We start from the raw sequence: 11,179 nt of genomic DNA on the forward strand, positions 1-11,179 counted from the left end.
CACCCACAAGAACACAGGGAAAAACAGGCTGCCTAAGTATGGCCTCCAATCAGAGACAACGAAAGACACCTGCCTCTGATTGGAAGCCATACCTGGCCACACATAGAAGAAAAAAAACATAGAAATAGAAAACTAGGACCAAAATCCCCTAGAACCAAAAAACCCCAAAACACACAAAACAAACACCCCCTGCCACGCCCTGACCATACTACAATTACAAATTACCCCTTTACTGGTCAGGACGTGACAGAAATCTTCAATTTCTCCCATGGAACAGCCTTCATTTCTCAGAACAAGAATAGACTGACGAGTTTCAGAACAAAGTTCTTTGTTTCTGGCCATTTTGAGCCTGTAATTGAACCCACAAATGCTGATGCTCCAGATACTCAACTAGTCTAAAGAAGGTCTGTTTTATTTCTTCTTTAATCAGAACAACAGTTTTCAGCTGTGCTAACATAATTGCAAAAGGGTTTTCTAATTATCAATTAGCCTTTTAAAATAATAAACTTGGATTAGCTAACACAGGAGTGATGGTTGCTGATAATGGGCCTCTGTACGCCCATGTAGATATTCCATTAAAAATGTGCCGTTTCCAGCTACAATAGTCATTTACAACATGAACAATGTCTACATTGTATTTCTGATCAATTTGATGTTATTTTAATGGACAAAAAATGTGCTTTTCTTTCAACAACAAGGACATTTCTAAGTGACCCCAAACTTTTGAACGGTAGTGTAGGTTGTGTTTAATCGTATAGGTCTATTGCATTAATCATCATCAGTCAGGACTCTACATTACAGAGTTATGACACAAACAACATTGGCAATGAAATTATGTCTTGCAGGAAGGGTTAGCCTACTTTTCAGGTAAATGCCCAGTGCAGTCAAAATTAGATTTTTCCTGTGTTTTGTATCATTGTACAACAGCTGATGAAACTAACACTGTAAAAGTGTGAACAAAATTCCTAAGAGTAGCTGGTTGAAAATACAGTCAATTTGGTATTTGGTATTTTATTAGGTTCCCCATTAGTTGTTGCAAAAGCAGCAGCTACTCTTCCTGGGGTACACACAAAACATGAAACATAATACAGAATGACATAATACAGAACATCATTAGACAAGAACAGCTCAAGGACAGAACTACATACATTACCGTTAATACATTTGATTAATAGAATCAATAACAAAGAGAGTTCCAAACCTCTCTGCCAATAACACCTAGTTTTCAGTTTCCCCCTCCCCACAATATTATTGCTTCAGAAATAGTATTTAGCTAAAAAGCCATTTTCATCCATTTTAATGGAAATCTATTAAAGTCAACTACTTATATGTTCACCAGAAATTATTTGATATTGATATAAAATGACTGCATTGGGCCTTTAAAAACATTCTACAATATGGCCTGATTTTGAAATGCAGTTATGGACCACACATGAGAATGCCTTATTCCTGGGATCACGACATTTACATTTAATGTGAATTTACATATTTCCAAAGTTTGTGTCTTGAATAGTGTTATCCATGATGAATTCTCTCATTTGTTTCATTGCTTCAGTAACCTTTATCACATATCATTTACAGTATTATATTGCTTGACTGGAGTGGAAAATTAATCTTGGTTCTTACCGTGGCATTAATCAACCAATGGTGGTACTCAGAGTAAATAGTTTGAATTATCAGAATTCTGTTTCCTGTCCTGTGCAAGCTATTCAATATAGAGCTGTGGAAAAAATAGATTTTACCTCTCAAGAGTTTTATTTCCATTGTACATTGCGAGAGGCACTTGGGTCCGAAAGGCATTGTATCAGATAATAGCTTTGCAAAATGGAGATTTCATCCTCCTCTCATTCCAATGGCATTGTATTTGCTTGCTGAATAGCAAGTTATTACCACAATACTACCAGTGGGCTTTAAGAGAAGTAAACTTTGAACTAAACTTTGCAACATACTTCAACACTTTTTGGATACATTTGCCCAAGGCATTCTGCTCCTCTCACAGTTATTTAGTGAGTTGCCATTTTCATTTGGGATGATGTGATACTAAAGGGCTAGGCTTGATTCTAAGACCACATGTCAACATAGACATACAGTAGACAAGCCAATCAGCTGTGCCCTGGGCGTAGCCACAGGGAACACAGATAACCTATCAACTCAAAGGGCTAGGTGAATGTCCAATCCCAGAGCATACAGCAGTTTGCCAGTGGCACATCACTAATGAATGCCAATTGATCCCATTTATTGAAAGAATATGGTGCATATCTCTCCATATCACAAGTGGGTTGCAGATGCACTTGTCATAGGATCAACAAGAGTGCAATACATGATAAGAGCAGCAGTATTCTCTCGTGGACAGACTACGTAACATAAATGCTGTTAGAGGCTATGGGATGAGAAGACAAACAAACAGAGTAGTTTAGGTACTTGGGTTTTTCATCACTGGTTATTTGGATGTATCAGGATTGGGCGAATATGGTGAGAGTTTCTGTTTACGAGGGTGTAGACTTCGCAAGTCGCCTTAGTACAATTTCTAACACGTCTCCCCGAGAACTTCATCTAGCATCTGGATTAACTGAGATTAGAGCAATAGTAGCCACACAATGTAGCATAGTGTTTTCAACTCTCTTGTGGGAGATGAAAGTGAGACAAGCATTGAAACAACAAACTGTTGAAAAGTACAGTGCCTTCAGAATGTATTCACACCCCTTAACTTTTTCCACATTTTTTTGTGTTACAAAGTGGGATTAAGATGGATTTAATAGTATTTTTTTTTGTCAACGATCTTAATAAAATACTCTGTAATGTCAAAGTGGAAGAAAAATTCAAAGATTTGTAAAAAATAAAATAAAAAATCAAACACTAATATCTTGATTAGATAAGTATTTAACCCCCTAAATCAATACATGTTAGCACCTTTGGCAGAAATTTACAGCTGTGAGTCTTTCTGGGTAAGTCTCTTTGGGCCCGATTCCGACTTAGGCATAATTTTCTTTCTTACACACAGCTTTCCTACGCACATCTCAGTAGTTGGTATTCAGATTTACCTTATGAAGGTGCGTAACAGGCTTTGCAGGCATGGTTCCCTTGCGAGTGCTGAATAAACGTAATTTGACTGCTGAAAACCCTCCTACTTGCTGGCCAACAGATTTTCTCGTGGAGTTTTCATTCAAGCCTGTATCTTTGTATTGACTGGTGTAAATTTGCAAACATTTCTAATGTTTTCATTTTGTCATTATGGGGTATTGTGTGTAGATGGGTGAAAAAAAAAGATTTAATACATTTTGAAATAAGGTTGTAACACAACAAAATGTGGAATGTCGAAGGGTATGAATACCTTCTGAAGGCACTGTATAAACAAAAAGTTATTTCTTATTTATTGATACAAATTTTAATTGCAACGTTTCCCACAGCTGCTACACAAAAGATTAGAAGCATTTAAATCTCACTCAACGTAATTTACTTCCTCAAGAACACAATACATTCAGAAAAGCATGTCTGACCTCGTACTCAAGTCACTTCTTAAGAACATTTCAGTGTCCAAGAACATTTTTCTCTGAGACTTTGCCCAACATTTTAACTGTCACTGGAACGGATAGAGATCTTTATAAGATTGCTGAAATGCATTCTACTAATTAATCTGGAAAAGTAAAACCATGCAAATGAGGTCAAACTCCTTTCTGATGGGTTTGAAGCGAGGTAATTAATTTTTTAAAGCTAATGGCTTTCCTTTTTTCTTAAAAATATTGTCTTTGTGTATGTCACATGTGCCAAATATGATTACAAATAGCAAAACAAATAGATTATTAAAATTGTCTCTGACAAATGAATATGGATATTTAGAAGAGTAATTTGTTCTAGTTGTGGAGACAAAAAAGCATTACAGGGAGAAAGGAAACAAACTTCCATCAATCACTTTAAGGTTCTATATGAAAAAAGATGATTCTGAGATAATTGGTTTTAAAGTTCTGAACCCTCATCGGTTTGAATGGTATCAGCAATTTGATCTTGAATTCTTTTGAACTTAACAACATGAATTGGGGAGTTTAGAGTACTATATAGGAATTGAACAGAACAAGGCTATGTCAATAACTACATTTTGACAAAAATGCAGATAGAACCTTATAGTCCGAATCTCTAGATTTGTTTAATTTGAGTACATTTTTCTTTACAAATAGGCCATTGTAAATGCATATGGCCTAGCCCCAGATTCCAATTCCAATTGTAATTGTGTCTTCTGCAATCACGTTATGTAGAGCATTATGATATCGAGTTTAGTACTCAATCTGAAAAAATTACTAGAGTGAATTTCAGTTGCACATGTGAGTAATAATATGAAATAGTGATGGGCATATCTGAGTCTTTTCGATGAGCTGAAACTCTTGGCTCCGTTCACCTTGAAGGTCTGTTCATTTGGCTCCTAAATGGCTCTTTGTTCAGTAGTGCTTAAAAATATAATGTAAAGGCTAGAAAGACGCATACTGTTATCTCAGATTGTGAAATGTGAGTAAACAATTATAATTCCTGACAAAATTAAATCGTTGCAAAAACAGAATTGAGCGTGGACCAGAATAAGGCTTTATCCTATCTATTTGTTACTGCAGATAATCATAGTTTGAAGCTCATAAAGCAGTAGTAGCAGTATGCAAATCAGGGAGCCAAATGAACAGCTCTTTCACAAATGCGATTTGGTTCCTGACGTTCACCAAAAAGAGCCGTTCAGAAAGAGCCGCTAGTTCGCGAACGACCCATCACTAACACGAACATAGCAAATACTAAGGCTGTGTACTGTTAACTTTATTTTGCACATTAAAATAATAATGCTTCTGTTCCCAGGCTGGCCCCAATATAAAAACCATAAGTATTTGTACTTGTAGCATGCGAGTCAATATATTGAAGTAGTATGAGAACATCAAAAATCAAAGTTTCATGAATATATTATATAGTATTTTATATTGCTAATATTTTATGTTTACATTTGTACATAGACCTCACAATGCGAATTCTTGTATATATCTAAAGTTTACTTCTAAGAACATTTGTTGTTGAAAACTTGTTAAAATGAAAATGTTACTGTGTATTTATATGGATCGTTTGGTGATAATTTGTACAGCTCAAGCTTGTGTTTTTGGGTGGCTTTATACACATTCCGTATCAATTGTGGAATGATTTGTCATATTGTAAGCATATCTAAGGCAACCCTCTACTTTTTCGGGACACTCCATGCTTAGGAATTTTGTGCTTTTTAGCTGAGATTGTGTGCATAATGCTAACATCAATAGCATATTAAACAAGAACAGCAATTGCAACTATTTGTCATGAAATGTACAGTTTGTGATAACTTTTGTAACAATTTGCAGTAAACATTTGAAATATAATTTTACTGTATCTGTTTCCTATGTATTTTAAATAAATAAACAAAGAACATATCATGATCTTATGAATTACTGCTGTCAGACATTTTCAGTGCTGAAAAATGTGTGGGTGTATTTGATTGACTGTGTGGTGGATGCATGAATCACTCAGTAGCCTCCTTTAGGAAATTACTCAGCCAAGCACAAAATGTCCCATAAGTATAGTGAGACTGCCCTTATGGAAAACACAATTTGGTGAAAGGATGACCTAACAATGGATACGTACTGTAGTGACCTTAACCAAACACTTGGTGACCTCATATAGAGATTCGGACCACTTGGTGTAATGGTTAAGGTGTTGGCTTGACAGTTGCTGGACCCGGGTTAGAGTCCCGGTTAGGGCTACCCCCCGAATTCACTATAGCCCTTAAATTTAACTCTGGACCTCGAAGTCAGTTCCACTGCTTGTTTTCATTGTTCCCCTCTAATCAGGGACTGATTTAGATTTGGTGGGGCAATTCATTATCAGGTAGAACAGAAAACCAGCAGGTTCCGGACCTCGTAGGGTGAGTTTAATACCCCTGTGCTACAGTATGAAAGATAAGTGCATTTTTTTTCATGTCTGTTTAAGAATAATTACTTCAATTTCCCTGTAATACATTTGCCCATTATGTGACCCTGCAGAGTGGATATCTCTGCAGCTCTGTCGGTGTGTCCCAATAATATCTTCCGCCACCAATCCAATACTTTTAGGTTTGTGGGAAGTAGTGAACGAGTGCACACTTCAGGAATAAGGAGATGTCATTGGGACGTACAATATAACATTATCTAGTGCCACATTGAGTTATGGTATTGTGAAAAGGTCCCAGCACTACACACAATCTCTGAATGGTAGACAGTAAATGTTCAACATATATTCGCTAGACACAACATATCCGGTTTATGCAACCCATACTATGTGCGCTGGATACCGAATTGAGTGCCAGATAAAAATTGGCAACCAGCACTGCACTGATAATAAGCCCATTTACTCAGCAGCTTCACACTCTAAATGACCTGTCTAACCAATGTCCTCAAACAATGTATCAGTATGATGTGTAAAGCAATGTACAAAAACATTTAAGAGTTGAACAGAGTGTCAGGGACAGAGAACTTTTGTCTGGGGATGTTTAATTTGGAATTTTTGCAGTGTCCCTTCTTGCAACGGCGGCAGATGTCCTCGTTTCAGTGGTTGATGGTGTTGTTTTTGTGTGGCAGACAGTGCTGTTGTGCTCACCATGGGTAAGAGGTTGATTTCAGCCCTCCTTTATGGAGCCGCTTCAGTAATGGGCCTCTCGGTGCTCACACGTAGTTTGCCTCCCTTGGATATTCAATTATTAAAGATGGAGGGACGAGTGAAGGAGCCATGGCGCAATTACAGGTGTGATGATGGGAGATGGAGACCAAGATTGGCTGAGGTGAGGTGGGCGGAGGTCAGGCTCTGTTAAACAGCTCTCATATTTAAGGGCTCATTAGGTTTGCTCTGTGATGAGGGTTATGCCGTGAATCATTGGCTTTTCTGTTTCTTTTGTACACATACTGTACCTTACCTATCTTTTTGTCTGTCTCTATAGAAGTCTGTCTTTCCGTCAGTCACCAGATTTGATGGCTTCAATGACAATAACTGTTTCATTTCATTGCTACAGCACGTTTATTGTTGTACGCAACAGGTTCAATTTTGACACCAAGTTCCAGTAAGGATGAGAATGTCATAACATTCACATGTTCAGCACCTCAGTCTCCGTCTTCAGACAGAACAGCACACTGCCAGCTCAAAGGACAGGGAGCTCTGAATGTGTCTCAGATGCTTCCGCCCCTCGGCTCCCCTCGACTAAAAAAAGAAACCTCATCAAAGTGCGACAAAGCATGTTGGGTATTTAAGTGCACTTTGATCTGGGCGGCGGAGCTGCCGTTCCCTTTATCACTAGGTGAATATAAAAGAGCCATCTGGAAGGGCGGTGTCTGAGACAGCCAGGAAATAAATAAAGACCTGTCTGTATGGAGGTACATCAGACACATGCTAGGGATGCAGGGATACACACCTGGACACGTCTAGAGCAGCAGAGTAAGAGACAAACTAGAGCAGGAAATAAGGATCTGGTCACACAATGAACCTTTTACTGCAGTGGGCTAAATGAGGGTCACACATAGTGATTCTTGGTAGTCTTAAACAAATCTAACTTGAAACAAAAGTATACACCTCACACACATGGTTATGGCTTAAAAGAAAGAAGACACCTGTACCATGTCAGATATAGAGTTGAAATGTATTCAATGTTGAGTTTGCATCCCAATAATACACTTTATATACATCACAGAAAACTGAAATTTAACAAAACTGTTTGACACCTTATTTAAAAATGTTTAAATAATCTTTATTAATGATGAAATGATGAAAATATGAATAACATTCCACCCATGAGGCCAAAGAGAGCGCTGTTGGTCACTGACTGCAGGAAAGGGCTACACACATTCACTTATCAACAAGGAAACTGTTTTGTTTGTGTAAAAAAATACAGTTATCTTAAAATACAATTTCACATTACCTCTACTTTTATGAGCTGGAAAATATATACTCTGAACCTGAAATGTAACAATGAATTAAAACTTTTAAACAAACAGAGGCACAGACAAATCCCTGCATCAAAATCTGTAATCGTTCAGTTGGATATGGAGCCCAGTTGGATATGGAGCTGGATATGGAGCTGGATATGGAGCCCAGTTGGATATGGAGCTGGATATGGAGCCCAGTTGGATATGGAGCTGGATATGGAGCTGGATATGGAGCCCAGTTGGATATGGAGCTGGATATGGAGCTGGATATGGAGCCCAGTTGGATATGGAGCTGGATATGGAGCTGGATATGGAGCCCAGTTGGATATGGAGCTGGATATGGAGCTGGATATGGAGCCCAGTTAGATATGGAGCTGGATATGGAGTTGAATATGGAGCCCAGTTGGATATGGAGCCCATGCTTGGATATGGAGCTGGATATGGAGCCCAGTTGGATATGGAGCTGGATATGGAGCCCAGTTGGATATGGAGCCCATGCTTGGATATGGAGCTGGATATGGACCCAGTTGGATATAGAGCCCATGCTTGGATATGGACCTGGATATGGAGCTGGATATGGAGCCCAGTTGGATATGGAGCCCAGTTGGATATGGAGCCCAGTTGGATATGGAGCTGGATATGGAGTTGGATATGGAGCCCATGCTTGGATATGGAGCTGGATGTGGAGCTGGATATGGAGCCCAGTTGGATATGGAGCCCAGTTGGATATGGAGCTGGATATGGAGCTGGATATGGAGCTGGATATGGAGCCCAGTTGGATATGGAGCTGGATATGGAGCTGGATATGGAACTAGATATGGAGCTAGATATGGAGCTGGATATGGAGCCCAGTTGGATATGGAGCTGGATATGGAGCTGGATATGGAGCTGGATATGGAGCTGGATATGGAGCTAGATATGGAGCTAGATATGGAGCTGGATATGGAGCTGGATATGGAGCCCAGTTGGATATGGAGCTGGATATGGAGCTGGATATGGAGCCCAGTTGGATATGGAGCTGGATATGGAGCTGGATATGGAGCCCAGTTGGATATGGAGCTGGATATGAAGCTGGATATGGAGCCCAGTTGGATATGGAGCCCATGCTTGGATATGGAGCTGGATATGGAGCCCAGTTGGATATGGAGCCCATGCTTGGATATGGACCTGGATATGGAGCTGGATATGGAGCCCAGTTGGATATGGAGCCCAGTTGGATATGGAGCCCAGTTGGATATGGAGCCCAGTTGGATATGGAGCTGGATATGGAGTTGGATATGGAGCCCATGCTTGGATATGGAGCTGGATATGGAGCCCAGTTGGATATGGAGCCCAGTTGGATATGGAGCTGGATATGGAGCTGGATATGGAGCCCAGTTGGATATGGAGCTAGATATGGAGCTGGATATGGAGCCCAGTTGGATATGGAGCTGGATATGGAGCTGGATATGGAGCCCAGTTGGATATGGAGCTAGATATGGAGCTGGATATGGAGCCCAGTTGGATATGGAGCTGGATATGGAGCTGGATATGGAGTTGGATATGGAGCCCAGTTGGATATGGAGCTGGATATGGAGCTGGATATGGAACTAGATATGGAGCTAGATATGGAGCTGGATATGGAGCCCAGTTGGATATGGAGCTGGATATGGAGCTGGATATGGAGCTGGATATGGAGCTAGATATGGAGCTAGATATGGAGCTGGATATGGAGCTGGATATGGAGCCCAGTTGGATATGGAGCTGGATATGGAGCTGGATATGGAGCCCAGTTGGATATGGAGCTGGATATGGAGCTGGATATGGAGCTGGATATGGAGCCCAGTTGGATATGGAGCTGGATATGAAGCTGGATATGGAGCCCAGTTAGATATGGAGCTGGATATGGGGTTGAATATGGAGCCCAGTTGGATATGGAGCCCATGCTTGGATATGGAGCTGGATATGGAGCCCAGTTGGATATGGAGCTGGATATGGAGCCCAGTTGGATATGGAGCCCATGCTTGGATATGGAGCTGGATATGGAGCCCAGTTGGATATGAAGCCCATGCTTGGATATGGACCTGGATATGGAGCTGGATATGGAGCCCAGTTGGATATGGAGCCCAGTTGGATATGGAGCCCAGTTGGATATGGAGCTGGATATGGAGCTGGATATGGAGCCACAGTTGGATATGGAGCTGGATATGGAGCTAGATATGGAGCTGGATATGGAGCCCAGTTGGATATGGAGCTGCATATGGAGCTGGATATGGAGCTGGATATGGAGCCCAGTTGGATATGGAGCTGGATATGGAGCTGGATATGGAACTAGATATGGAGCTAGATATGGAGCTGGATATGGAGCCCAGTTGGATATGGAGCTGGATATGGAGCTGGATATGGAGCTGGATATGGAGCTAGATATGGAGCTAGATATGGAGCTGGATATGGAGCTGGATATGGAGCCCAGTTGGATATGGAGCTGGATATGGAGCTGGATATGGAGCTGGATATGGAGCCCAGTTGGATATGGAGCTGGATATGGAGCTGGATATGGAGCTGGATATGGAGCCCATGCTATTCACAACTGTATTGATCTGTTTGTCATTTGTTCAATTTCTTTTTGCCTCTTTCATTTGAGAGAATGGTGTAATTAGCCTTGACAAGAGAACATTGCAAGAAACTGCACATTGGAATGATTTCACACTAACAATGCTTAAGTCAGTGCAGAAATCAAAGTGACTTGGCTTCCGGAATGGAATGTCACATCACGTTAAAAACATGTATTTTCCGTTCTTTTTGCCACATTTTTTCGTTCCACTTGAAATGAGTAGCCATCATTGTCAGTTCAGCAGAGATTGTTGTTCTGATGGATAATTTTCCATGTTGGGGGATTGATAACATTTAGTGCAATCCACACACGAGTCAGTGGATGAAAAATAGAAAAAGACAAATGGATTCCATTATAGAACTAGTTTTGAATGTTATTATGTAGCATTTTCTATGTGCTGTATATCTATGATTAACTTGGATCTTTTTGGCACTTCACCTCTGACAACGTTACCTCCTGCTACCTTGGTGTAGTGGAGGGTAAACACAGCTTACCCACTTTTTTTTGTGGGACCCTTTGTGGAAAAATGTATTGGAAGTATAGGTAGCGTTACTTTTTTCACTGCAACTGGTGAATCAGAGTTTACCCACATATTTTTTAAACACTACATCACTGTTAGCATATCCTCTATACCATTACAAACAAC

This window comes from Salmo salar, chromosome 07 (assembly GCF_965601325.2).
Source record: "Salmo salar chromosome 07, fSalSal1, whole genome shotgun sequence".
Taxonomy (NCBI): domain Eukaryota; kingdom Metazoa; phylum Chordata; class Actinopteri; order Salmoniformes; family Salmonidae; genus Salmo; species Salmo salar.